The 27436-nt window shown below is 41.2% G+C and overlaps 1 non-coding gene across 1 annotated transcript; it reads left to right on the top strand.

Annotated features, from left to right (window-relative positions):
- Nucleotides 1-16746: 16746 nt before the first annotated feature.
- LOC138159252 (small nucleolar RNA U3) lies at nt 16747-16822 on the top strand. Its single transcript, XR_011167851.1, has one exon. It is a non-coding gene; the product is annotated as a small nucleolar RNA U3 (small nucleolar RNA).
- Nucleotides 16823-27436: the final 10614 nt, after the last annotated feature.

Consider the following 27436-nt stretch of genomic DNA (forward strand, 5'->3'; position numbering starts at 1 on the left):
TTTGGTCTTTATGTATGTATGTGCCCACCAGGAAAAACTAACAACTTCCCTGAACTCAGGATTCTGCTTCCTACCTGAGATTCTCACAGTCTTGCCCCACCCACCCCCCCTTCTTGAATATATTCTTCCTCCTTAATGCTGTCTCTTAGAATCCTTCAAGACTCATTTCAGATGCTGCCTCTTCTGTGAATCATGCCTTGATCTTTCTGCTTGCTAGTGATGAGGGGGTGGGGTGATAGGTGTTACAGGGGCTCTGATGACCAGAGTCCCTGCTGGGCAGTCTGAAAGGAATTCACAAGTCCCAAGAAATCTTTTAAGTCAGGATTGTAAAAGTTTATTGTTACCCTTTGCAGCGGGCAGGAGGTTTTAGGAAACCTGCATACTTAAAGAAGTCATAGGTATAGTTTTTAAGGAGTCACAGTAGTAAATCAGATGTCAACTATGCTAACTAGGTGAGTAAGGGTGGGATTAGGGAGGAGTTAAGGAGTGGTCAGTACTTAAAGGAACATGCACTTTTATTGTCTACTGTGCAGGCATATTGCCCATAATTCACTGGGAAATAGCACAAGGTGGGGCTACCTGGAGGCATGGTTTTAGGCTTGAAATGTCACTAAGTCAGCTAGCGGTTAGGGCTGACTGAGAAATGCCTAGTCTGCCACACATCAGTGTCATGTGTGCCAAGATGGATGTTGGGAACCAAGGCTAATGGAGATTCAGTATGTTTATAATTGGCTAAGGATTTAACTTACAGATAGTGCATTGAAGGATTCATAGGTGCAGCTGGCCATTATACTAAGGGGAGATAAACAGTTCATGAATTGTTGCTGGGCTGAGTGCTGGCAGGGGGAAGCTGCAGAGTTAAAGCTCTGAGGCTGGGGGCGGGAGGGAGGGGGGGAATGTGATTTTACAAACTGGTTTTACAAATTGATTTTACAAACTGTTACATAGATCTCAAGCACCCCATCACTAGGGCTATCCCCATCCTCACCCCCAATTATACTGTATTTACTCATTTGTGTACATTGTACAGACCCCTCTCTCCCCTTTTGATCGTAAGCCTCTTGAAGGCAGGGACTTTTTTAGTTTTTATTTTTCATTTTGTCTTTGTGCCCTCAGCACTTAGCAAAATGCCTTGTGTGAAAAATGTTCTTGTCCTGTTTTTTATTGAACCTGTGTGATTGTAGATAAGTCACAAACTCTCTAGGCCACAGTATCCTCTTCTATAAAAAGGAGGATTTGGGTTAGATGACCTATGAGATCCCATCCATACATATGATGGATGGAAGGAAGGAAAGAAGGAAGGGAAAAGGGAAGGAGAGAGGGAAGGAAGGGATGAAAAAGGGAAGGGAGGGAGGAAAGAGGAAAGGAAGGAAGGAAGGAAGGAAGGAAGGAAGGAAGGAAGGAAGGAAGGAAGGAAGGAAGGAAGGAAGGAAGGAAGGAAGGAAGGAAGGAGGGAGGGAAGAAGGGAGGAAAGAAAGAAGGGAAGAACTTATTAAATGCCTACTTTATTACAAATATAATTCCATCTGATCTATGATAATCGCTTTTGTGTAGATAGTGAGAAATCAGTCTGTAGTGAGACATGTTAGGGGGTCTTTGAGATGAACTATGTAGAAGAGAAATTCTCCTTTCACCTCTTTCCCTTTAGTTCACCTGGATGAAGCTGGGCATTGTCAGTTTCACTTTCAGGTAAAACAAAAATGTTATAATGAAGCACCACCTAGTGGATTGATGGAGACAACCATAGAGCACCATGTAAAGAAGACCTGGTCAGGGACAGACTGGAGAGAATTTTCCTCCAGTGTATTACTGAGCACCAAGGGCAGGGTGTAATGAACGCACAATAGAGGCGTTCTGAGGGTTTGCTGTCCAAGAGGTGAAAACAGAGACTGTGTAGCTGCAATTGGAATGAAAAGATCAGTGCCATGAATATGATCCCTCCAAATAAACAGCTGAGCTTGAATCTGAGACAAGGGCTGTCTCGGGGTAGAGAACATCAGGGCAATTTGCTGGGGGTCATTGCCTTGTGGGGGCCTGAGCTGTTGTCAGGACCGGGTGATCAGACATGAATAGTGAGTGGGAGGCAGAGTAGCCTGGAATAAAACAGAATAGAGTAAGACTTCAAGCCCGGAGACATCTCTAACCAGTCCCTAAACTCTTTTGTTACCAAGAGACTAGATAGAGTTCCCTTCCTGGAGCCAATATCCCTCTTCCCTCCTCCATACACAACCCCTATAGGGGGCCTGCCTGTAGGTTGCCCTTTCGGAATCTTTCCCTTATTTTCCCTTTGGGGCTTCCCTCCCTCTGAATTTTAACCAATGTTCACCTGCATGAACAGGTGAAGACTTTGACTTACCCCGATACCACATACCTCAGATCATACCCTTGCCAACTATGGACACAGTGAGCCAGTGTGACATAGAACAACTTTGTTAAATCATGATGTGAAAATGGCACAAGTAATTAAGACCACCTCAGCTTGAGAGCTGCTATAGGGGTACAGGGGATTGACGCTTGAGAGCCAGAAGAAACCTGAGAAGTCATCCTGTCAAAGCCATAGGATCTGGGGTCCCAGGCTTTTTCTATTCAACCATAAGAGATTCAAGAAGGGTCCCCTCTACACAATGTGTGGGAGGGAAGGTAACCTTGGGATTAACACTCGCTCTCAAAGGTGACATTTCTCTGCTTGCAGAAGAAAAGCAGAAAAGAGGAAAGGAGGCTCGAGACCCTTGTAAGTAGAAATTGTTTCACCTTTTGTACCACCAGTGCCTGGAACAGTGTTGGGCATAGAGTACCAGGTGCTTAATAAATGCATGCTGGTTTTAGTTAGCATTTATATAGCACTCAAGTTTACAAATCACTTTACACGTGTTATCTCATTTGATCTTAACAATAAGCCTGTGAGGTAGGTTTTATTTTCCCATTTTACAGATGAAGGAACTGAGGCACAGTGAGTTAAGTGACTTTCCCAGGGTCACACAGGTAATGTCTGAGGGCAAATTTGAACTAAGGTTGTATTAATTGATTGAGGGAAGATGGGTAAAAGGAAAGAGGAAGCCCTCGGAAAGGAGAGGAAGGATATGACCAGTGATTGGTGATTTCTTTTATTATTATTTATTTTTATTTTTGCTTTCTTTTTTTTTTTTTCCAGAGAGGGAAGGCAGGGCAATTGGGGTTAAGTGACTTGCCCAAGGTCACATGGCTAGTTTTTTTTTTAATTAAGTGTCTGAGTTCAGATTTGAACTCAGGTCCTCCTGTCTCCAGGGCTGGTGCTCTATTCACTGTGCCACCTAGCCACCCGGATTGGTGATTTCTTTATGGGATCCAGGAAGGGGGAAAGATATTGCACAGACTGCTGTCTTCCAGCTTGCCTAGAGCCTGAAACTCTTCTTCCTTGCTCCCTGACCAGACAGTGGGATCATTCTCCCCCACCCCCCACCTTAACCTCTCCTGCAGGAATGTATCTATTTAATTTCCCAACCTGGGACCAGGCTCTCATTGCCCTCATCCTAGTCATTGTTCTGTTTTTCCGTTCCCATTTTTTACCTGCCCTTGTCTACCCGATGTGATGCAGGCCAGAAAGGGTCCACAATTGACTAGAGTATTCAGAATAACTGGTCAAGACATTCTGATTTCACCCACAAATGACAGTAGATTGGGCCCTTACCTCTTCAGTCATTTCCAGGCAGGTTTAAAATAAATTTGTTTTTCAGTTCAATTTAAAGTAAAACAAGGTGCAAGCAAAATGAGTCTGCTGTGAGGAATAAAGAAGATTCTAATAGAAAAGCAATGATTTGAAAGAAAACAAACTTCCCACAAGAAGGGAAGCCAATTCAGCAACTTGTGAAAGATAATAGGCCTTCCTGCTTGCAGATATCTGGGAGATAAACTGTAATCCCTCCCCTCTTCCCCAACGTAGTAGGAAAGTATTTTTGGTCTGCTTTTCCTTCTGCTTTTCTAAAACCATAAGAAGCAGTGGAAATTAAGACACAGGTTATGAAAGGTGCCATAGAGAAATATTCACAGCAGCTTTTTTTATAGTGGCATAGAACTAAAAATCAAGGTACCCATCAGCTGGGGAATGATCAAGCAACTATTTAACAATCAGCTGGGGAGAGGAAATGTACCCAGGACTCACTTTTCAGTTTAGTTTGCATTATTAACATTTTCTGCCTCTCTTTCTGAAAGTCTAGACCATAGGTTCTCAAAGTGGGCAATATTGCCCCCTGGTGGGCACTGGAACTGCCCCCAGAGGGGCAATAGTAGGGTCAGGTGCAACTGGAGGGCATTGAATGAAAAGAAGGGGATAATGGGAGGAAAGAAGAGAATTTTGAAAAACCATTCATACATGTTTCATCTATTGATGAAAGGGACTTTTTAAACTTTAACAGTTAAAGTCATAGCGATTATATTATTTTCCAAATAAGCACACAAAATTTAAGTTATAAGCCATCAGTGGTAAAGTTCGCCAGCAGCTCTTAACAAGCAAGTGTTGGCAGGTGAGTGTGTTGCACATTGTCGGGAAGTCCAGCAGGCATCAGCAGGAACGTGTGCATGTAATGACTTGTTTGAGGTAATTGGGGACGAGCTCAAGTAAGTTACTGCTTTTACTCTGCCATCTTGTTTATGATACAATACAAAACGATTACAGAATGCAATATTACATCACAATTTCAATGTAGGAAAACCCCACGAATTTACAATAAATTGTTAAATTTAACATGTCATTTTAAAAAAAAATTGTATTTTTTTAAATGATGCAAATTTCAAAAAACCATTAATGGGCTGAAGAAAGTAGATTTCCAGGAGGATGCTGAGTAATTTTTTTTTTTTAAAGGTGGTAGGCCAGATATATTTGGGAACCTCTGGTCATCGATAAAACAGTAAATCAAGCTCTGATTGGTAGCATTTGCCAATGTCCAAGGTGTGTGAATGCTCACACTGAAAATTCAATAATCAGCTCATAACTGGGTTGGAGCTGGCTCCAGCATGCCCTCTGGCTTTTTCTCTTTACAGCATAGTATTACTGTCCTTTGAGAGCAAAGGCATCCTTCAGCCTCTGACCTGATTTCAGGGAAAAAAGCCCTCAGGAAGTAGCTAGGCAACAACAGTGGATAGAATGACAGACTTGGAGTCAGGAAGACTCATCTTCCTGAATTCAAATCTGGCCTCAAATACTCACTAGCAGTGTGACCCTGGGCAAGTCACTTTACCCTGTTTGCCTCAGTTCCTCATCTGTAAAATTAGCTGTAGAAGGAAATAGCAAACCACTCCAGGATCCACCAAGAAAACCCCAGATGGGGTCACAGAGAGTCAGACACGACTGAAAAACAACTGAACAACAATGGTACTAAGTTGGCAGTTTAAAGATACAGATAGCTGTAACCTTACAGTGGATAAAGATGGCACTCAGTCACCTGATAGGTCAACACAGAATATTCGGGCATTCCCTAATCCTCTCAGATCAAAGGATGGAACAAATGGCTATCAAAAAAATTGCAGACTACTAATAATCATAGTTGTAATTTTTCCTTCATTCCAGAAGAGAAAGGTTATCCCATGACTTGTAAGTGAATTGGATTTAAGTGAAGCAGGATGGGGCAAATTCACCAGCCTCACTTTCTCTTCCCCTGCCTTCTGGGTCCAGTGGCAAGATAAGGTTAGGTTGCCTGGAGATGGCTTTGATGCAGTGGGAGACCTTGGCCTTTTTAAGCTAAGTCTTTCTGAGCTCTCAGTTTGACCAAGGTGGGTGCTCTGCCCAAAGGAATATAAATTTTTATGGCTGAGAGCTAGCAAGATATTTTGGGGTTTACAGGCTAGATTTCTTTCTTAAAAACCATGCTTTAGACTCAATTCACTTTGGCTTTCATTGATTGGCCAAGAATAGGTCCCAGTCCAAGCCCCACTTAGTGGTCACTGTTTGGACCCCTAAAGGCTCTGAGTGAATATAAATAGGAATTTTCTGTTTTGGCCAAACACTCAGGGTTTTCCCCTCCCAGCTTGATTTTTTTTTTAACTAGGAAAAAGAGGCCATTCTTTGGCTTATTTCTTACATAGCCTTAATCACTGAATCACCACAGTGAAGAAAGTTCCAAATCACTAAAAGAAAGAAACACACAACAAAACCACCCTGAGGTTTCACCTCATTTCTAGAAAATTGGTGAAGATGACAAAATGACAGAAAAAAAATCAGCATTGGAGAAGTTGTGGGAAAATTAGTTCTCTTATGCTTTGTTAGTAGATCTGTGAATTAGTATAAACTCTGGAAAGCAATTTGGAATTATGCAAATAAAGAATCCAAAATATCCATACCCTTTGACCCAGTGAATCTCCTACTATGTATGTATCTCATATACAACAACATACTTACTACAGCATTTTTTGTGTTAGTAAAGAACTGGAAACAAAGTAGATGCCCACTGATCAGAGAATACCTAAAGAAATTGTGACACATCATTGCAATGGAATATTGCTGTGCTGTAAGAAACAGCTATGATGAACACAAAGAAACATGGAAAGACATACGTGAACTGATGCAATGCCAAGCAAGCAGAACCAAGAGAGCAGTCTGCACAATGACTCTAACAAAGCAAACAGGAAGGACAGTAACCCACAAAACAACAAAAAATGAATGTTACAAAATTACCAGGAGCAAGCCTGGTCCCCCCAAAACAACTCTCTGCCTTCTTTTGCAGGGGGGTTCTGTGAGGGTAGCATATTGCATGCATTGTTGAGGGGTTTTCAATGTATTGTTACTTTTACTGACTTTTTTTCATTTTCTTTCTCTTTTTCATTAAAAAAATTATCATATGGAATGATTCTCTTGGAGGAGAGAAGGGAAGAGGATACAGAAAAAAAATTACATGATATAAAAACAGGAGGTACTAATAAGATTTTATTTTCAAAAAACCCTCAATGTAGGGAGGCTAGGTGGTGCAGTGAATAGAGCACTGGCCCTGGAGTCAGGAGGACCCGAGTTCAAATCTGGTTTCAGACACTTAGCACTTGCTAGCCATGTGACCTTGGGCAAGTCACTTAACCCCAATTGCCCTGCCTTCCCCCCTCCCCCAAAATGCAAAAAAACAAAAAACAAACCCTTCAGTGTTTGAAAAGATGTATTAGATCAATTGGATATTGTCACAGTTTCACAGAATCCTAGGGAAATCATCCAGATGGCAATTACTAACTGGTATGAGGCTTAATCTTGAAGGCCATCCAGGACTGTGCTATCTGCTTCCTGTGTGACCTTAGACAAGTCACTTTTATCCCTCCAGGCCTCAGTTTCCTCAACTATAAAATGAAGCCGTTGGACTTTGATGATGATGATAGATGACACATATAGCACTTTATATTTTACAAAGCGCTTTATATATATCATCTCCTTTGAGACACGAGGTAGGTATCACTATATAGATATATAGATATAGATTTATGTATATATTTTTTACTCATAGATAGAATGGCTATGATTACTCCCATTTTACACAGGAGAAACTGAGGCTTAGAGAGGTCAAACAACTTTCTATGGTCAAACAGCTACTAAGTATGAAACCTGGATTCAAATGCTCCTTTTCTTTTTTCTTTTTGGAGGGGGGAAGGAGGGGCAATTAGGGTTAAGTGACTTGCCCAAGGTCACACAGCTAGTCAGTGTGTCAAGTGTCTGAGGGTGTATTTGAACTGAGGTCCTTCTGACTCCAGGGCCAGCAGTGCTCTATTCATTGAGCCACCTAGCGGCCCCCAAATGCTCCTTCTGATACCTACTAGCTATGTGACCACAGCCACTTAATTTCTCTGACCCTGTTTCCCTTGCAGCTCTAAACCCAATTAGTGTGTGTGGAACCCAAAGTCCATTCAGCTGTTCTACTTGACAATATCCCTTACTCTTACCCTTGGCTGACTCTTTATGGCCTGAAACAATGTCTAGACCAACTGCAGTAGCTGAAGCTATTTACGATGATTGCAGAGATGAGATCTTACAGACACCATATGAGAGATAATTGCCTGTCAGACTGGTAGCAGGTACTGGTTACAGTCCGAGCAGCCAAACTGTGCGGTAAATGTGTGAGACGAGGTTGATAAGAAAGCATCAGAAACCAAAGTACCTGGAAGTGGGGGCTGGGGGGGGGGGGGTGGAGAGTAAAGGGTGGGAACAGCTCTCAAAGAATCTCTTCTGGGGCCGACGCAGGGAAGACCTCTTCTGCCGAGTGTGGCTGAGGTGTTGGGTGGGAATAGGCTCCAAAGGGCTCTTTGTTTGTCTCTGCCATGTTTCCACATGGCTTAAACTGACAAAAGAGGCAGGCATGTGGATAACAGCAGCACTTTAACAGCCAAGAAAAGGCCTGTGAAAAGTTAATGAGAAATGTTACATTGAAAACAGAGGTGGCATCCTGGGCGGAAACATCCCCATTCAAAAAGGTAATAGTTTGCAAAGCAAGACAGACACATGAAAATATGAAGATGCTTGTTTGTGTCATTCTAAGAAACACAGCCTCCCCAACTGTCTTTTCCTTCTTATTATTCCAGTAAACTCCACTGTCCAACTCTGGTTAGCAATAAGGTGGTCCGTGCCATTGAATAGTCCGGTTGAGAGCTGATACATTAATACATACATAGATACATACATCCATGCACATGCACACATGTGTGTGTTCTCCCCCCTTTGATTGTGAGCTCCTTGAGGACAGGCACTGTCTTTTCTCTCACCAGTGCATGGCAGAGTGCCTGACACATTGCATGTGTTTAATAAATGTATATTCTGGAGCACAGTGAATAGAGCACCTGCCCCGGAGTCAGCAGGACCTGAGTTCAAATCAGACACAACACTTACTAGCTGTGTGACCTTGGGCAAATCACTTAACTCCAATTGCCCTGCCTTCCCCGCTCCAAAAAGACATAAAAAATAAATAAATGTATATTCTAATACTGTGGGTTCTAGTTCCATTTGGGTCTAGGCCATTTCAGAAGACCTGAACATGCTTCAGCTATGGGCTGGGCAATGGATATGATTTGTCTACTGTCCAAAGACCAGGCTTAATAATTGTTTACTGAGAAACATATATGCGTGTGTATGTATTATGTATAGATATATATGGAGAGAGAGAGGAAAGAGGAGAAAAGAGGAGGGGGAAGAGATACACACATATACATACATATACACACGTGTTTATGCGTATATACACACATGTGCCATATTTATGGCAGTTCTTTCTCTACAGAGCTCTCTTTCTCTGAATTCTCTCATAAAAAAGGTGTGTGTGTGTGTGTGTGTGTGTTTTGAAAGCAGGGCCACATGGCATCCTAGGTAGAAATGTCCCTATTTGAAAAGATAACAGTTTGCAAAACAAGAGAGATATTTTTGAAAGTATGAAGACATTGTGCATATCATCCTGGGAAACACATCTATATACGTGTGTGGTATATGTATGCACATATATGCACATACACATACAGATGCAAATACATACACAGGCACAGAGTATCCAGGAATAGGCTGAGAACACAATGGTAAAATAATGCTAAAACAGAAATGAAAATGATTTCGTTTTTCTTTGAAGTCATACTAGACCCTTATTGACCCACCAATGTCTTCTGAATCAACACTTCAGCAAACTGATTCACTTCTGGGTATCATCTCCATTAATGAAGGTCACAATCCTTCCACAACTCAGTAAACATTTTCATGAGTTGCTTTGGTCAAATTGCTTCTCTCATTGGCTAAGCTTCTGGTGAGAAGGCATTGGTCATCTATAGGGTCAGTAGTGACTATTTCCCTGTTAGCTTTGTAAAATTGTGGGCTAATAGAGGTCTATTTAGCAACCCACTCCAATCTACTAGTATTGATTGCATACTCACAGTGAGTTGAGAAGTAACATGGCTTTGTGGATTGAGATGTAAACTTAGAAATAAAAAGACCTGGGTTCGAGTTTACCTTCTGACAGTTATGGAAACATGCCCAAATGGTTTCATCTTTCAGTGTTGCAGGTAGCTAAGACAAGTGCTGTGTGAACTTGTTTTTTAAAATATTCTGCAACGGTGGAGTCAGGAGAACCTGAGTTCAAATTCAGTCTCAGACACTTAACACTTAGTAGTTGTGTGACCTTGGGCAAGTTACTTAACCTCAATTGCCCTGCCTTCCCCCCTGCAAAAAAAAAAAGACAAAAATTCTGATACCTGTATTTCAATATAAGTGGTTTCCTTTGTTCTATCATATGTTTGATTTTATACATTTAAGAGCATTCTTTTCAGAAGAGGTCCATAAGCTTCACCAGTCTGCCAGAAAGGTCCAGGACATACAAAAACCTTCAGAACCCCTGCTCTAAGATGCTAAGTCACAGAATAGCTAAAAAAGTGCATTGGTTGAAAGAATTTCTGCCACTATCTCCTTTTTTTTTTTTTTTTTTGGCTTTTTTTGGAGGGGGGAGGGTAGGGCAATTGGGGTTAAGAACTTGCCCAAGGTTACATGGCTAGTAAGTGTTAAGTGTCTGAGGCCAGATTTGAACTCAGGTCCTCCTGACTCCAGGGCCGGTGCTCTGTTTACTGTGCCACCTAGCCGCCCCCACTATCTCCTTCTTTACCTCTGTCTCCTATAATGAGGTGGTCTTTCTTCTTGCCAAAGCAAACACATCCACGTGTACAAGTCATCCCTGTTGTATTGGATATGCTATCAGGAAGCCTTGAGTTCAAATGCAACCTCATACAATTACTAGCTATGTGACTCTGGGCAGGTCACTTAAATTCTGTCTGCCTTAGTTTCTTCATCTGTAAAATAAGGATAGCATCTACATCCTAGTATTGTTGTAAGATTAAAATGAGATGTTTGTAAAACATATTGCAAACCTTAAAGTATTATATAAATGCTAGTTGTTTATTATTTTTATTTGTTGTTTTTTGTTTAAATCATGTCTGAATTCTTCATGACTCCATTTTGGGGTTTTTTGGAAATGGTTTGCCTTTTTCTTCTCCAGCTCATTTTAAAGATAAGGAAACTGAGGCAACCAGGGTGAAGCGACTTGCCCAGGGTCACACAGATAGTAAGTGTCTAAGACCAGATTTGAATTCAGGTGTTCCTGACTCTTGCCTGGTGCTCTCTATCTACTGTGCCACCTACCTGTCTTATTATTTTTATCATTATCATAATACAGACCACCATGGTGGCATATGGCCCATAATCCCAGTTCCTGAGGATCTGAGGTTGGTGGATCTCTTGAACTTGGGAGTTCTGAGCTGTAATGAGTTATGCTAGTTGGGTGTCTATACTAACTTTGTCATTACTATGGTGAACCTCTAAGAGAAGGTCCAAGTCAGAAATGGAGCATATCAGAGCTCCCATAGTGATCAATAGTGGGATAGAATCATGAGTGGCCCCTATACTTCCAACCTAGGAAGATGGGGAGACACAGTCTTTAAAAAAAAGAGGTAAAAAGAGTTGGCTATTCATCATTAATCTGTAACAGTGCACACAGTATAGAAATAGAACCCCAGATATGGTTTTCAAAAGCTTGGAGGAGGGGTAAAAATCACAATGTGTGAAGGAGCTGTGATTTTGTTATTGAGGGAATTCCCTTCATTAACACACATATAACTTGACCACAACTTGTTAGAAAAGTCTCTAAGTTCTAGGGTTGTTTCCTGAAGTACACAGTGGGTTATATGACCTGCCTTGGTAATTCAGTCAGAGGCAAGATTTGAACTCAGATCTTCCTTACCCTAAGGCTAGCACTCTATCCCTTACCCAAGCTGCCTCTACACATGCATAACATAAGCCCTACATTATGCTCAACTCTATGAAATCACAAATGCTTAGGTGTCCTGACACTTTTCATTTTTCTGTGTGCTTATTATATTAAAGAGAGAAATATGTTAAACTCCTATAAACCTTGAGACCAGCCTTGGGCAAGATTGTGAAAAGAGTCAAATTTTTCCTTACAATCTTTCTACTTCCCCTTTCAGCACTGTGTATTTTCACCTCAGAGTATAACTTTAGCAAATTATCTTAGGATTTTCAATGATAGCTTTTGTTTTTACATCACCTTCATTTCTTAATATAACCCTTCCTTTTCTCCTCCCCAGCAAACCATCCCTTGTAACAAAGAATAAAAAACAAAGAGGAGGAAAAAATCAGCAACACTAATGGGAATAATTCCCCTTTTCCCAGCTTAGTCACTTAGCAATATAACAAAGGTAATGCACAAAAATATTCGTCTGCCCAGTAATCTCTTTACAATGTGTGAAAAAGTTATCCAGATTGAATTGGAAGGGGGGCTTGCTATTGGCTGGAGAAAGACTGGCCATAGCTTGGGTGAGCCTTAAAAAACTCAGCCTGCTCACCCGAAAGAGCACTCTAGGGAGCAGCTTTTTGTTTCTAAGAGGTGGAAAGTTCTACCCTTCCCCCTTCTCCACCCTGCACACCCACACCCCCCACAATGTGCCATGACATCTTGCATCAGAGCTATTTCCCCAATGGGAGAGACACTACATCCAGTAGGGAGCAGACAGACAGACAGACAGACAGACAGACAGACACACACACACACACACACACACACACACTCAAATAGTGAGACAAGAAGCAGTTTCCAGGATCATGACTGTAGCAGCAAGCACCCCAGCGTCCCCAGGGTGTCTGCCAATACAGGTTCTTGGATCTGCTTTGATAAAGGAAAGCAACTCAAAATGGGTTAACAAGCTTACTTTAATCAATCGTTTACCTAGGTCAGGGGAAAAAGGTCAGCACCCTGAACTTCAGAATATACAGACAGAATCATCGAGACAGAAACAGATCAAGTAGACAGATTTCCAAACTGTCCAACCATTACATCCATACCAAATCAACATCTGGGTTTCAACATCTGGGTTTTTCAAAGCCTAGGGGGGGGGCTCTCAACAATGGCTTCCCAGAATCCAGATCAAATCACAGAACATTTCTCAAAGTGAGCCCCAAAACAAAGCTACACAACAGGGCTTATATAGCCTCCAGGCTCAGAGAATGTAACAACCTTATCGACTCACTGGCCAATCAAGAAGTATCTACTGAAAAACAAGCCTCCCACCCCAGGCTCCAAGTGCACTTTAGCCTAGGGGCAGGGAAGATCTTTAAATTTACATTCCCATTACAATGACCTTCAGCAGAGGAGAATCTGCTATCAGTCAGGTTCAAATGAGAATTGAGCTGTGAGGGGAGAAGACCTAAGGAGTCCAGTCAAGGCTTTGTACCCAGGAAGAAGCATGAGAGATTCCACAAGAAAAGACAGGATGTTCTCACATGTATGAGTTGCCTTGGGCCAAATATGTTCCCTAAATATTTGCCTCATAACTAGGGTACTCTAAGCTCATGCCTGGCTTCTCCCTGATGCTGTGTGTTTTTGTAGGAGAGTGCATCTTGGGCTTTGGGGGAACATTTTGTCCCTGTGCATCTTAGTGAATGCTATCAAAGGTCTCAATGGGGTCTCACAAGCTATATTTTTAGGACTACAGACCCACAGGGTCACTTGGAACCTGTGAGAATGTCTCTTCTTTGGGGATTCTCTCTGCAAATCTACTCAGGTGGAGTTAGAGAGATGGGGGGGGGAGGGGTGCTACATCACTCAGCATCAGCTGAGTCTGACATTACATGCAATGGTCCATTTGTAGGTAACTTTAGGGCAATGAACAAAATCCATTTAAAAAAACCTATTCAGAGGGTGCAGTGAATAGAGCACAGGACCTGGAGTCAGGATTTGCATTCAAATTAGACCTCAGACACTTGACACACTTACTAACTTTGTGACCTTGGGCAAGTCACTTAACCCCAATTGCCTTGCCTTCCCCCTCCAAAAAAACCAAACAAAGACCTATTCAGAGGAGCACACTACTTTCCTCACTCAGAGACAGTCCCTGGTGTGAGGCAGTCTGGGATATCGCTGGACTTGGCAAAATGATAGATAGGTTCAAACTGAGTCTCTTACATGTCTGTGTGACTTTGGGCAAGTCAAGTGATCTCTCTGAGCATTTCCTTATCTTTAAAATAAGGATAATAATGAGGCTTAAATGAGATAACATATAGAAAGCATTTTACAAATATTAAAATGTTATAAAATGTTAAGTATTATCCATTTAACTGATAAATCAATAAATTGCTTTTATCAAGCAACTCTGATATGCTACATGCTGACGGCACAAAGACAGAAATGAAACAGTGCCTGCCCTCAAGGGGCTTATATTCTATTGGGGAAATGACATACACACCTACAAATAGAAGCACAATGCATGCAAAGTAAATTATTGTAAGATAACTTCAAGGGGAAGATACTAGAAGCTCAGTGGTTTAGGAAAAGACTTAAGATATCCCCAAAGTCTTACTGCAGTTTTAAACTTGAAAAAACTTAAATATTTATATACCCAGTTTATCATATATATGGGGGGTGAGGGGCAGCTAGGTGGTGCAGTGAATAGAGCACTGGCCCTGGAGTCAGGAGGACCTGAGTTCAAATCCAGTCTCAGACACTTAACAAGAAAACTAGCCATGTGACCTTGGGCAAGTCACTTAACCCCAATTGCCCTCCAAAAAGCAAAACAAACAAACAAAAAAGATATAGATATGTGTGTGTGCATATATATCTAGCTTTTAAGCTTTATAAAGTCTTAAACTACACACTCTAAGACGTTTGGGACACCATGTAAAAGAGGTGATATTTGAGCTTTTTTGAAGGAAATTTGAGGATTAGAAGAGGAAGAGGTGAGGAGTCTCCCAGGCATGAGAGATAGACTATAGTAGGACACAGAAACAGGGGATGGACCTAATCTTTTCTGTGTCATCCTTTGGAATTTTTCCAATAAGAAGTTACCCAGACTTCCAGTTCCTTTCTAATTCATATGAAATTCCAATTTCCCTTAAATAGCTTCTGAAACAATAATTATTCTCTTGGACTTATTAAATCCCCTGTGCTCTACTCCTCAGCTCTGGTTATTGTTGGTGTGAATTATTGATACATCCCTCCTAGTTTACGATGTTTGAGTGTGTTTTCAATATTTCATAGAGCTGTTCTCTGAATTGGCTAGGGGGACCCAAGAGGGATTTCACTTTGTTAATGCTGTTCCTTGTATATTTGTGGTATTAATTTTGCTTGTCTCATTTAAGCCTCTTTTGAGTGAAACACCTTATTAAAAAGCCTCTCTAGTTGGGCACTATATTTCCTCTTGATTTCGTCTTTGACTCTTCTTAGGGAGAAAAAGAATCTCTTTGGGGGGAGCTAGCAGCACCCCATTCACCATCCATTATTTTTTTTCCTCTTCCAATAGCCAAAGGGAGTTTATCTGGAAATATTTTACAAGAACAATGGCTCTTCTCTGGATGCAGCCAAGATGTTGTTTATAGCTAAGAAAACTCTGGGAATAGGATTTCCAAAATGGAAGGGCTGAACTCACCTAAATTATGCAGAAGGAAATAGCCCATCTGTTTGTTTTTGTTTTTTCAAGGTCATAAGAGGGATATGGGGCAAACTCCTTTCTGGGGAAAAAAAAATCAGTGCCAAAAAATTGGAGTAGCTATTGATGGGGCCCTGGGGTTTTTGCCTAAAATGGAGACTTGGGGGTAACTTTGGCCAATGACTTCCAAAGCAATAAGGACAGAGATAGGGACTGCACCTGTGATTTCACTGGTATTAGGAATTCCTGGATAAGGAAGTCCCCTCTAATAATACAGATAGGCACCTTCTTTAGAACACAAGTGGTAGAGAGTTGCCTGGGACACTGAGAGGTTCAATGAATTGGCAGGGGTCCCACAGCCAATATATGGCAGAGGCAGGTCTTAAACACAGTTTTTCCTGTTTTAAAACCTAGTTCCTTAACCCCTATACCATGTTACCCCTCTAAGGCAATGCAAAAGGAAAATCACTCACACCTTTGGAGTGCTCAGTCATGGCACAGTGGAATAAGAAATAGCATAAAGTGAGAGAACAGAATATTGGACCTAGAGTCAGGAAAACCTGGGTTCAAATGCTACCTGACTCACTTTACTAGCTCTATGACAATGCAAGTCTCCTAGCTTCTCTGTGTCCTCTAGGAAATAAGGGATATATGTTATTTGGAGTAATAACCTCAAAGGGAATTAAAACTCAACTAACATAAAGAGTAGACACAAGGTTGGTTGTTGGCCTTCATTATCGAAGAGGACTGTGCCCCAGTGTGGCAAGCTTGGAAGGGTCTGCCCATAGGTTGGGCACAAATAGTCCCCACAAGCATTTGGGATGGAGACGTCTCTGCATTTGCACATCTCACATTTCTTTCCAGCTACTGTGATTCTGCTTTCTTTGTTCCTAGAGCACAGCACCTTCTTTGATGCAGGCACATGCCTGGGGGGGCCTGTGCCTGTGTCTTCCATGTCTCACAATCGATTCCAAAGCCAGACCTTGGGAGGGTCCTTGTGTCGCTTCTTCTGACCACCATGTGAGTGCTTGCCTTACCTAAGCTCTCCTTAAAATAGTCTAAGTAAACGTTCGTGTGGCATTCGAACAACATTACCAGCCCATCCAAGTTGGCTCTCTGCAATACGAGGTAACCTTAGAGAGGAAGAATCAAATGAAATAGAGTATGCAAACCACATTGTTACCTTAAAGAATGGCACAATTTAGAATGATTAAATGTTTCATTTATGTCCTGATTATCATTACAAATTAAATACAGTAGTCCTAGTTTCTTTTTTTAAACACTGACTTTTCTTAGCAAATTTTAAAAAAAATCTAGGCAGGAAATTTACTGACTGTTAACCTATAGACTATACTTTTAGGGATCATTTCTATAGTATGTTACTCTAGCATTGTGGCTGAAAGTGTAGCATTTAGGCAATAAGGGATATCTAGACAGTGCAGTAGACAGGGTGCTAGGCCTGGAGTGAGGGAGACTCATCTTCCTGAGTTAAAATCCAGCCTCAGACACTTACTAGCTGTATGACCCTAGACAAGTCACTTAACCCTATTTGACTCAGTTTCCTCAAATATGTAAAATGAGCTGGAGAAGGAAATGGCAAACCACTCCTTTGCCAAGAAAACCCTAAATGGGGTCACAAAGAGTCAGACATAACTGAATATGAACAACAAATCTATAGCATCTGCTTTCTGAAGACTAGACTAAATAGAGAAAGGTTCCCCACCTGTAGACTGGCCACTTGATAATGACTTCTTTAGTCACGCAACCAATGAAAAAAAATAAAAGGCAAAATAGCCCTGTTACAGGATATTAACAAAAACAATAATAATAACAATAAGAAGGAATATCTGCATAGCATTTTAAGGTTTGCAAAGAACTTCACAATTATTATCTCATTTGATTGTCACAGCCTTGGGAAGAAGGTACTATTATTATCCCCACTTTACAAGTGAGGAAACTCAGGCAGGTGGAGGTTAAGTGACTAGTCCAGGGTCACACAGTCAGTATCTAGTGATGGATTTGAATTCAGTTCTTCCTGATTTCAGATCCAGGACTCTATCCATTGTGCCTACCTAACTGTGATCACAGAATCACAGATTTAGACCAGTAGGTCCAAACTCTTTATTTTTTTTCTTTTGGAGGGGGGAAGGCAAGGCAATTGGGGTTAAGTGACTTGCCCAAGGTCACACAGCTAGTACGTGTCAAGTGTCCGAGGTCGGATTTGAACTCAGGTCCTCCTGATTCCAGGGCTGGTGCTCTATTCACTGCACCACCTAGCTGCCTCCAAACTCTTTATTTTACAGATGAGAAAACTGAGGTCCAGAGAGGTTGTGATGATACTATATGGCCTCCTTCTCCTTCAACAGTAATAATGGTAAAGGGACAGATAATGCTAAGAATCAGTTCTACATAATCTATAAATGTTAGCCTAATTATTGGCATTCCAAATGTGAGATGATAAAATGGAAATCATCAAGTATATATATCATTGTAAGTGACTCAGATCAGCCTTAAGAGTGATAGACTGGAGAGGGTCCAAAGGAGGTCAGCCAGGATACTGAGAGATGCTGAGTCCAGGTCACATGAGGACTGGTTGGAGGAACTAGTTACTAAAGAAGGAAAACATCATAGCTACCTTCAGAAATGGGAAGGGATGTTATGTGGAAGAAGGACTAGGCTCATTCCATTCAACAATGAAGGGCAGAACTGGGAGCAACAAGCAGAAATTGAAAAGAGGTAAGTTTGGTGTTCAGGTAAGGCTGTTGTCGAGTTGTTTCAGTCATGTCCAATTCTTCCCAAAACCTTTTGGGTTGTTTCTTGGCAGAGATACTGTAATAATTCACCATTTCCTTCTCCATATCATTTTACAGATGAGGAAACTGAGGCAAACAGGGTTAAGTCACTTGTCCTGAGTCACACAGATAATAAGTGTCTAGGTTGAATTTGAGCTCAGGTCTTCCTGTAATTCCAGGCCCTGAGCTAGCCACTGTGCCACCTAACTAACTGCCCTTTGAGATAAGGACACACTTCCTAACAATTAGAGCTGCCTTTAATGACGTTTTGAGCTCTCCCCTGCCTTCTAGCAGCAAAGAGACTGAGCCAAGACTTGCCTTTAATGGAGTCATGGATTTTGGGGGAGGTTTGAGACCTAACCTCTTTTTTGGGTGGGATAGGGGACAATGAAGGACAATGAGACAGACTATTTACTGTGAATGTGGGCAGGATTCTTTTCTGTGGCTTTATTGTTAATTTTATCCTGAATTCTACATTTTCAAGCTTATTGGTACCTTGGGTTTGCTAAGAGGTATGGATCAGAATTCCCCGTACATAAGCTAACTTCAGAATTCTTTACAATTATCTGAGTGGGAGCAAAATAAGACACTGGAGTTATCAATCATTGTAAATCCCCATGGTATGAATTCAGCCCATTAGAGAAAAGATTCTAAAAAATCAGGTTTTTCTTTATAAGGTAGCTAGGTGGTATAGTGAATAGAATGCTGGGTCTAGAGTCAGGGAGCTGAATTCAAATCTATTCTCAGACACTAGTTGCGTGACCCTGTTCAAGTCATTTTACCTCTGTCTGCCTCAGTTTCTTCAACTGTAAAATGGGGATCATAATAGTACTGACTTCCCAGAATTGTTGTGAGGACCAAAGTACTTAGCAGAGTGCCAGGAATGTAGTAGATGCTTAATAATAACTTGTTCCCTTCTCTTCTAGAATGCCTGATTTATTTTGAAGGGTCTAGGCTTCTAGTTTGGACAGCTAGATGGCACAGTGAAGACTCATCTTCCTGAGTTCAAATCTGGCCTCACACACTTATTAGCTGTATGACCCTGGACAAGTCACTTAAACCTCTCTGCCCCAGTTTCCTCATCTGAAAATGAACTGGAGATGGCCAACCACTTCAGTATCTTTACCAAGAAAAACCCAAACAAGGTCACGAAGAGTCAGACATGACTGAAACGACCAAACAACAAAAACAAAAAGACTTCTAGTATTCTCAGTATTTGATTCCATATGGGTTATGCCTCAAATATGTAGAGGATTCTAGGACCTATTTTGTCATTGTGTGTTGAAGTGCATAAACCAACAGTTATTAGAAAGCTGGTGCTTAAGAGTGAGCACAGAACCTCATTGAGGACTGTTAAATTTGGGATGCCTATGGACTGAGCCAAAGGCAATATTGAAAGGACTTTACACAATGCTGTGGTAGAAGGTACTGGGACTGGTGAAAGCTTACTGGTAGAAATGGGCAGTGGCCACACTCCAGTAAAACTGTCTTGGCAAATGGGCTAAACCAGGTTGGGGATAACCCCTTGGTGAGTTAGGGGGATGTCTACCCCAGGCATGTGAAGGCTCCCCCCAGGGGAAAGGGCTGATAAGAACATTTTGTTGCAATGGTCACGAAGGAGGCTGAAGCAGGCGTTGTGGAACACTTAGAGCTTGGTAAGACATCGAAGGTGCCAAGGTCATCCCTGCATCCTGGGCCATCGCCAGTCATACTAACTTTTGTCCTGCCACCCATGATGTCATTGGTCCTCTCCAAAAACAGAAGGATTCAGGTAGAAGTATAATGCAGATGCTGTGTTGTGTTTCAATTCCCCAAACTGTGGAGCCTTCCCAAAAGCCCCTAGAGATAACTTGGATAAAAACGGGACCTGAGTTCTGACATGAATCGGTGATCCCATTGGCATAGGCATTCCCCGCAGTGATGCCAATCTCCAGTCATTCATGCCTGCCTTTCTCACGTCCCTTGTCTTTGTCCTCCCATCCATTGCACAGATCCATCCAACGGGCTGGAGGATCTCCCCACTTTCTCCTGACATCATCAGGATAATAATAGCACACATAGCATGTTCGTAAGTTATTCCTTATCCCTCTCAGGATCAGTCCATTCCTTTTTTCTCATGCATTTTATGATGACATCTTTTACTATGCAGGTGTTGTTACTATATAATTACTATATAGTTAGAGAACTTACTATAGGGTTCTATGTGTTGCAGTCTGCTCATGCCTGCCCTACCCCTTTCCATTGCCGACTGAGTGTTCATTTTTAGCTCCTTGGAGACTGTGGTTGTCACGACGCACTGGTTCTATTAGCAAGAAAAGCATGCAAAGAATATTCAGCAAAGACAATACTGTATTAGTACAGGTTAGCATGGCTCATCTCTGTCTTGGTCATGTTAATGCAGCCTAGCTGCTGAAAAAAAGGTAAATCTTTGCTTCAGGGAGCAGTTGAAGCCATTAAAAGAACTTTGCAGTTTCTGAAAAGTCAAACAGCCCACTTCCTTTCTCCTGCTTATTTTTTGGCCAACCTCACTGTCCATTTGTCATGTGTGTCCAAGGTATATATACTCTAGGCCAAACTTTACTATTTGTTCTTTTTACTGCATGTTATAGCCTGAACAAAAGGCATTCTTCATCTATTCAGATTTTCTTGTGGGGATGGTTAGGCTAAACTCTTTTGAGTAGTTTTGAATCTCATCCATATCTGAGGAATATATTTATTATATTTTAGCAGATAGGAAATGACTCATTACTGATGTGGGAGTCATTCCAAAATCAGATCTTTGCATACTGTCAGCCCACCAACTTACCAAAGAAAATATTCATGTTAGAACAAAACTAGAAGGAAGTATAAAAATGAGGAAAGGATGTGACATATACTTAAAGAAATTCCAATCTGACCTGTTTATGTAAGTTAATGACACCAAAAATGATATCTAGATTTAAGAAAGGACAGATACACTGATTAAAGTAAAGCTAACTGAAATCATATAGAAAGTTGACTGACATACCTTTAGTTGCCGTGATGAGGAGACCAAAAGAACCTAAAAAATGCCTTAGTCAACAAGTACATATCTGATGATTCAAGATGTATGAAAGCCAAGGACAATCTGTCAACCAATCAACATGTATTTAATTATTGTCTTTTATCTACCAGACGTTGTGCTAGGTTCTGGGGATATAAAAGCAAAGAATTAAATAATCCCTACTCTCAGAGAGTTTATACTCTAATGGGAAAAATAATCTGTACCTGTACATATGCATAATAAGTATGAATAAGATAAGCACAAAATAAAAACAATGTAATAAAGGAAGAAGGGCACCAGCAGTCAGTAGGTTATCAGGAAAGACATCATGCAGAAGGTGATGCTTGAACTGCATCTTGAAAAAAGAGAGTTATTCCATGAAAGTGGAGCTCAGAAATGGGTACATTCTAGGTTTGGGGAACAGCCAATACAAGGGCATAGAGATGGGAAATGGGTTGCCATGTGTAAAAAAGTGAGACAAAGCAAGTTTGGCTGGATCATAGAATGCGGGAAATACATTAATGTATAACAAGTCTAGAAATATAGGATGAAGCGAGATTGTAAAGGACTTTAGGGAAAAAAAAAGGACTTTATATTTTATCCTAGAGGCAATAAGGAAGAACTGCAGTTTACTGAGTGAGGAAGTGATAGGGATAGATCTTCACTTAAGAAAAACCATACTGGCAGCTATGTAGCAGATAGATTGGAATGGGCAGAGACTTGAAGCAAGAAGACCAATTAGGAAGTTGGTGCAAATTTTCTGGGAAAGGTGATGATGGTCTGAACCAGGAGGATGGCTGTTTGAGTAGACAGAAGGAATTAAGTGTGATAGATACGAAGGTTAAAACAGCAAGATTTAACAATTGATTAAATATGTGAGATCAGAGAAAGTAAAGAATCAGGAATGATAAAGCTACACATCTAGAGACTGGAAGAATGGTGGTAGTATTTTTGATAGAAATAGAGAATTTTGGAAGAAAGTTGGGTTTGGAGGGAGGGGGGGAATAACGAGTATAGTTTTGGACATGTTTAGTTTGAGATGTGTCCAGGACATCCAATTTGAAATGTTCAAGAGGCAGTTAATGATGTAGTACTGAACTTTAGGGGTGAAACTGGGATCGTATATATACATTCATGAGTCATCTGCATAGGTATGATAATAAGACCAATGGAAACTGATTAGGAGAGAGAGAGAAAGGGGAAAAGAGGAGGTCCCAGAACGGAGGCATAAGAAACATTCACAGTTAGGGAATGTGATACTGGTAATGAGCTAGAAGTGGTCAGACAAGTAGAAGGGGAACTAGGAGAGAGAAGTATCACAAAAACCCTGAGAGGAGGAGAATCCAGGAGGAAAAAGTGATTAGCAAATGTTCAAGAAGAATAAGGATGGTGAAAACATTCAGATTTAGCGATGAGACTTATGGTAACTTTGGAGTGAGCAGTTTTAGCTAAGTGATGAGGTAGGAAGCCAGCTCTCAAAGGGCTGAAGAGTGAGTGTGAGGGGAAATAGAGACATTGGTGTAGACAGGTTTTTCTAGTTTGACTGAGAAAGGGAAGAGTTATAGGATAATTGGAGGGGGTGGTAGGATCTAGGGAGGATTTTTAAGAATGGGGAGATTTTAACATGATTGAAGATAGCAAAAAAGAAACTAGTACATAGGGAGAGGTTGAAGATTGGGGGAGAGGATGAATGAGGGGAAAATCTGGAGAAATCAAGGACACTTGTTGGTCTTGGCAAGGAGAAGGGTCACCTTATTTTCAAAGACTATAGGAAAGAAACTGGGGCTGGGGGAGAGGTGATACCAAGGGGTTTTGAGATGAAGAAAAGGGAAGAAGAGGGAGCTCATAGCCGATGGCCTCAACTTTTCAGTGAAGTATAAGGGGAAATCCTTAACTGAGAAGGTGAACAGAGGGGGCAGGTGTAGAAACTTGAGAAGAGAAGATATGGAATAGTTTCTGTGGGAAGTGAGATAGGGAATCAATTATGAAGAAATAAAAGAATTGTCTTGCTACAGTAGGGGCCCAGTTGAAGTTTGATAATATAAATTCATAACATGATTATTTCAGCATAGTTATGTGAGCTCTTTCAGTTATGTTCAGCTGCATGAGTAGGAGTGAGAACAGGCAAGTGGTGGGAGTGATCCTGGGCTGAGGATTAACAAGGAATGAACAGGACTAAGGAGCTCAGGATTTGAGAGCATAGGGCAGTGTGGAGTTGGTTAGATCTTAGAACAGAGGATGGAGTGAATTAGTTGACTCTTGGGTCTTGATTAGAAAGGGAAAAAGTCAAGTCAGAACAGGAAGAGTGACCAGAGACAGTGTGGTGGAGTGGAAGGACTGGAGACTGTAATGAGACCAACATGGGCATAGCCTATATAGACTCACTTGTAAAACCTAATGAAGAAGGATAGTAGAAGGTTATTAATGATATCACATTATAAAATAGAGAGAAGCAGTGAAAAATAAAACCAATTGAAAGATAGCTTTGCAAGAAACCCAGCTAAACAAAGTCATCCCAAAGGTATTTAAGGAAAAAACTAGAGTATTTGACTTTCCCTTTTATGACTGGTAGTTGCTGAGTTAAAAATCTATCAGAAAATAAATGAATGGATTGTGAGAGATAGCAAAGGGTTAAGTTTCCACAGGCCCCTGAATGGTAACAAAACTCAAAGGAAACAGCACTAGCCTTCTCATTGGTTGCCCCCAAATTTGGTGTGTAGATACATTGAAGGATGTTTCCTTCTTATTGGGTAGAAGGGTCAAATGAATAATTATGATAATAAAGAATTGTCAACTGTAACTCTCATTGGCTGTCTCCAAGTTTGGTACATAATGAGGGATTGAAAAACATGGTCCTCTGATAGGATACTAATTCATGAATAATTATAGTAATGAAGGATTGAGATTGCTTTGCGCTGATTAGTTTGAGATTGTGAGCTCACCTCACCTACCAATGGTGAGACTGGACAGCGGAGTGGGCAGGGTTAGGATTAGCATAGCAGAAGCCTGCTAGCTTCTGCTATTTGCACTCCCTGGTTGATGCCCCTTGAGCTACAAGGGCTGCGCCCTTTCTCATGAAAAAGAATAAAGACCTTTTCTGCTTTCCAACTCAAGACTTTGATTTTGAAGATCTGGCAGTGGTTTCTATCCCACACAGGATGAAGGAATGAAAAAACATTTATTATATGCTAATCACTGTGGGTACAAATAGAAAAAGTGAGACAGTCCCTGCTTTCACAGAACTAATTTTCTAATTGGGTGGTACAACACATAAAATAAAGTTCAGCTATAGAGCTGGTGTTAAGCCCCCTTGTCCTTAGCTTGCATTAGTAGGTCAGATGACCATGCCCTGGGTCTGGAGGACATAGAGGCAGGACAGATGATAAAGTCTGGAGGACCTTACAATATAGTAGGAAGGCCTATTGGTTTTTCCATCTCACCAGAAGTAACAGTCTGGTAACTCTTAAGTGGTATGACAAGTCAAGCATCCCAGATGCCTCCAGGAAAGTCTATGCAGTCTGGATAGGGGAAGGGGCTGAAGGAAAGGCAATGAGAGAGTGTGTCACCAGCAGTGGTAGAGAGAACAGAATAGATTGTGGATCATGTTCAAGTTTTATCAGGGAGGGAAACCCCTCCTTTTAGGTCACTGAGAGAGGCTATTACTAACAGTAATGGGGCCTAGGCCTGTTCAACAGACTGTCATTTAATGAGTATAGTCAGAGTAGGTCCACTACCTACAATTATGGTTATTTTCAGAAGGATCTGCCCATCTCTGAGACTGCCTTTGGGAAATTGTGAAGTATTTTTAATGTCCCCAAGTTTTCCCTGAAACAAAGTAAAGAAAGATAATAATAATCGCTGATATTTATATAGTGCTTTAAATTTTGTAAAGCATTTTACAAGTGTTATCTCATTTTATCTTTCTAACAGTCCCGGGAGGTAGGGGCTATTATAATCCTATTTTATTGAGGAGAAAACTGAGACAGAGAGATATTAAGTGACTCACCCGGGATCACACAACTTTAATAAGTGTCTGAGGCTAGATTTGGCCTCAGGTCTTCCTGACCCCAGATCCAACACTCCATCCACTGAATCACCTAGCTACCAATTGGATGGAATCATACCAATTTAAGCACATGCCGCTAAGAGATACCTAGTACCCCTACCAACATTCAACAAACTATGGCAAAAGTGGCTAGTGTTACAATTAGAGACACATCGTATCTGTGACGACTAACTTTGATAGACTGGGCTTTTCTCGACAATGCAAAGTTCTAAGGCAACTCCAAAAGACTCATGATGGAAAAGGCCATCCACCTCCAGAGAAAGAATTACGCAGTCTGAATACAGATGGAAGCAAATTATTTGCTCTCTTGTGTTTTGTTTCTTGTGGTTCATTCAACTTGACTAATGTGAAAATTTGTTTAATGTGAAGGTATATATGGAACTTATATCTGACTCCATGCTGTGGTGGAGTGGGGGAGAGGTCAGGGAGCAGAAGGGGAAGAAAATTTGGAAACTCAAAAACTTGTGGAACTGAATGTTGTAAACTAAAAATAAATAAATTTAAAAGAAAAAAGGTGGGGCAGCTAGGTGGCACAGTGAATAGAGCACCAGCTCTGGAATCAGAAGGACCTGAGTTCAAATCAGACCTCAGACACTTAACACTTACTAGCCATGTGACCTTGGGCAAGTCACTTAACTCCAATTGCCCTGCCCTCCCCCCCAAAAATTAATTTAAAAAAAGAAGAAAAAAGGTGGCTAGTATTATAAACTATCTGGAGGTGTTGCTTTATCTCATCATTTTTGGAAAGATGTTGAAAAAGCATGAGCAGAAATACTACTGAAGGTATTATTAGCTCAACTAGAAGTACCTAGTCTAAAGAGGTCAATCAAAAAATGGCAGTTTTATAGAAGCTCTGTCAGATACATGGATCACCTGATATCTCAGCAGGGAATAAATGTGAACCCTGAGAAGACAGAAGGGCTTGTCACTTGGTCCTTTCTGAAGAATTTCTGAAAGTACAAGATGTCTCTAGGCTTCAGTGGCTGTTATTTGGAGAGTTTTGAAACTAAGAGTAAGGGAGGCAGGAAAAGAACAAATGGAGAAATGGATAGATGGATGGATGACTAGTCACTGAATCCGAACAAATGTATCCTAACCATGAAAACACAGCTGGTATGGGATCAAACCAATGGCAGTAGAGAAAAGAAAATTCATTCCCCTCCCCCCCAAAAAAAATCCCTGAAGGTACTCTGGAATCCTGAGGGGGTGGCTTAGTAGGTCTGCCCCTGAGAGAGTGGGACCGGAGAATATTTGTTACACAAGTGGTTTATGATTTCATGGTCTAGACAGAGAACCTGGGTGGAGCACTAAAAGGGTTGATGAGAAATCCAGGCCAATCTGAGCCCAGTAGACACAAAAGCATATATGTTCTGTTATAGGTAGCTGGTGGCACAGCAGATAGACCACTGGTCCTAGAATCAGAAATACCCAAGGTCAAATCCAGCTTCAGACACTTAGTAACTATGTGACCCTGGGCAAATCACTTAACTTCTGTTTGCCTCAGTTTCCTCAGTGAAGATAATAATAGCATCTATTTCACAGGGTTGTTGTGAAGATCAAATGAGGTAATATTTACCCAAAACACACATAGCAGGCAGTTAATAAATGCTTATTCCATTCCATTCTATTCTGATTCAAAATCCTGATATCCTTTGAAAACTCAAGGTAGATACTAGACTAGTAGAGAACAATCCCATACCAAGTAATTGAATGATTTGGCAATCTGCCAGCCTACAGAATCTCTCCAGAGAATAGATGGGGTCCTGAAGGAGTGGAATTTCACAATAGCTGTTGCTCAGAGGCAAATTGGTTGGATTCTTTGCCAAACAGGAGAGGAATGAGAGAATCAAGGGAGCAGACTTTAAAAAGGGGCCATCCTACAATCATAAACGAACCGGTTGGCATTTAATGATGACCCAGATACTAGGCTAAGATATGAATGAAGAGGAAGCTTCCTGTTTAGCCTTTTGGGGGTTTGAGGAAGCCTGACAAGACTATGCCAACCTCAGGAGATCTGTCTGGACAGAGGGGAAAACCCTTCCCTGCCTGATACCCAACCTTGGAGGCTTACAAGGAGAAAAAGGACACAAATGGAATCTGACTCAGGGGATGACCTCTTGTCAGCTCTCATCCTTCTGGACCTTTCTGTAGTAT

This window comes from Petaurus breviceps, unplaced genomic scaffold, assembly GCF_028583685.1.
Source record: "Petaurus breviceps papuanus isolate PSGF00001 unplaced genomic scaffold, PetGlider_PUasm1.0 175, whole genome shotgun sequence".
NCBI classification, from domain to species: Eukaryota; Metazoa; Chordata; class Mammalia; order Diprotodontia; family Petauridae; genus Petaurus; species Petaurus breviceps.